Raw genomic sequence first — 3,007 nt, forward strand, 5'->3', positions numbered from 1 at the left:
TAGTGGAAGACCAGAAGTGAAAAAGGAGAAATTTTAACCCATTTTATTTATAGTCTTCATAAACCTGCATGCAGCCTCTTATTTTGAGTCATGGTGTCACACAATGGCTACTGGTTTCCTTATAGTACCTTTATATTTACTTATATATGCATTTTGTCTTTACAATGTTTAGTTAAGTTGATCCAGTTATTAATTACTAACGTGATTCAAGTATACATTACGTGTATAATCTTTAGTTATTTGTATTCTCATTCTACTCTAGATGTTATAATGTGGCTTTAAGACGGATCTATAGATAAATTGATATAAATACATAAATATATTTAACCAGAATTATTGTTATTATTCGTGTTATTATTATTGGTGGTTTTTTGCACCTCGTTAAAGTACTTCTGAGTGGAGATTTCGGAATTTATAGCTGTTATTTTCTGACTCTGCCAATGCATTGCTAATGACATTTTCTCTTGTGGCCTCAGCGCACAGTTGCGGGTGTTTCCAGTGTCGACACATGTGGATCTATGTGGCAAACATTATGTGTTAGTAGTCTGCCTCATGGGAGATGCCCGGGTCTCGAATCAATGTAAATTACTGTGACCTTGGTTATCAATCATTGTATCAGGGTATCTAATGTAAACGCAACTGTGGCGTGGATAACATGCCACATCTGCTCTTTGGACAGCGCTGCTTCTTGGTTACCAAGCGATTTATTAGAGAGCCCTGTGTGAGGAATAATAGGTCGCGGTATAAAGATCAACGGGCAGCTCTTCCATAGGCGTACAATTATCTCTTAAACAGGCTGTTGTAACATTATCACTCACCTACATTATAAAGCAGATAGTTTCGTTTCCCTAAAAAAACATCCCAAAGAGAGAAAACTATAGCTGTGCGGGGTTAAAAGCACCATCCGCAGGGAGCTGTGTTTGCGCTCAAGACCAATTTATTGCCGATGAACATATGGCCAATATTTTGTCTCACGTCATAGCAAGGGGAAAACAAACACCATGCAATGTTAGCCAGTCAGCAAGAGCAGAGCCACTTGGCCAGCTATGCAAACGCTCTTGGACAATATGAGAAGAGGAGCACTTGCTTTCTGGGTATATAAACCACATCAGGCTTATCTCTGCACGCACTCCTGACTCCCATTTGGAGATATTTCATTAACTCTGTGCGCTGTCTTAACGCTGGCAACACATTCAGCCCCCCTCCTGTCTAGGTAAGCGTACCGGATGCTCCAGTCAGTTTGCTTACAATATTTTCTGTTTTTTTTACAGCCTATTAGACACTGCTTATTCTCTTTTGCTGCTGTTTTACGCGCATCATTGCGCATCTTGAGTGTAGAATAATGATCTTGGTCTTTTTTTAAACTGTGTTTAATATGAGATGCTTATTCAGAGAGTAGGCCTGTGCGTTTTTAGCCTACAGTAATTGGTGATCATTACGCACTCACGTGGGCTGCTTGGACATCATTGTGACTGTACACTGTGAGCGTGGCCTGCTCCTTCGTGTCCGAGCTTAATCAGGAGAATAACTGTTCTTGTTATTTGGAAATATGCAAAAGAAGAATTGTAAACTGTGTTTAATCTGACAGGATGTTTTTAGAAGATTTACCTCTCCAACAGCAAAAAAGAAAATCACACATTATAGATCATACACAGCTTCAATAAATGATTGATTCACAAGGTTACACCAGTTATAATGTACTGGAGAACATCTGTGTATCTTAAAGTAGGATGAGCATGGAATGGAGATAATCTGTAGATGAAGTATCAAAATTAATATTTCCTATATCACAACATATGTCTGATTCCATTACATATATTCCTAACATTATTGGCTAATGTAAGTTGTCTAATTGGGCGCACACACCGAGCACCCCCTGTTGTTTCTCAAATGTGCCGGTAGAGACCGCTAGAGCTCTACAGATGCCAACAGCTGTTAATGTTATTACTGCACTCACACACAGGCTGCCTAACAAGGAGGACAAGTTGTCTGTACTTGTGTCATCCAGAACGGGGCAGATCAGGTTCTCCTCGAGAGGATGATTTATTTATTTATTTGTTTGTTTATTTATTCATACAAAGGTTTTACGCATTTACAAATAATAGTCGTCCTACTTTGATTTATCTGAAAAAGTCCCAGAGACTCAAGCAATTTCTCCCTCTTTCCTGCCAATGTCAGTGCGATACTGAAAGGGGAAGTGATTAAAAAATAATAAACCCCTTTTTAGCAATTTGTCTTACACAGAAAAAGATTAAGGCGAATGGCACAGCGTGGCATGAAATTCACCGTTACAAATAAACTGGTGGTTTAACAAATGAAGGCATCTCCTCGGGGCATGGGCGCACTGCTATAATCTTGCCGTGACATGTTTAATCATTAGAGGAAAGGAGACGAATAAAGACTTTTGCCCGAGAGGGAAAGGTGGCTGGATTTCTGTAAAAAGAAGAAGAAAAAAACGGGCTCCAAAATGATTTCTAGCCTGAAGCCAAGTCTCCCCGGGCCATGGCTTAGCCCCCATAATAAATAAACCGGACCCGCTTTACCTGCATATCATATATAGGCTTTTAATCATAGAGGGGGAGAAATCGGTCTTGTCACTCTGTACATTTATCATAGGCACCCTGAGGCAGAAGGGGTTACCTTTATCAAAGACTAACTCCCTGCCTGAGGCATCCAAACACGCTGAAATTCAGCGATTAAAAGGAGGCAATGATCAACATTATTATGGATTCTCCTGCGGCATTCTTCTTTGTGCATTCAATCGAAAGATTTATTTAATCAAGAATATAAAAAGCTCTTTCTTCACTTATTTGGGAACAATCGTGGGCATGAATTTTTAGAAGGGAATTATAATTAATCAGACGGGGCCCGTTTTTTGGGGTTCATCCGAAAAATTAATTGTTTTTGGATGAGTCCATTCTGCTGTACGTTTGATTGCAAAGCTGGGATCAGAACAAATATAACGAGCTTTAATAATGAGCCAGTCAGCTCTGTTGCTTATAATATT

Source organism: Cottoperca gobio, chromosome 22 (assembly GCF_900634415.1).
Source record: "Cottoperca gobio chromosome 22, fCotGob3.1, whole genome shotgun sequence".
NCBI classification, from domain to species: domain Eukaryota; kingdom Metazoa; phylum Chordata; class Actinopteri; order Perciformes; family Bovichtidae; genus Cottoperca; species Cottoperca gobio.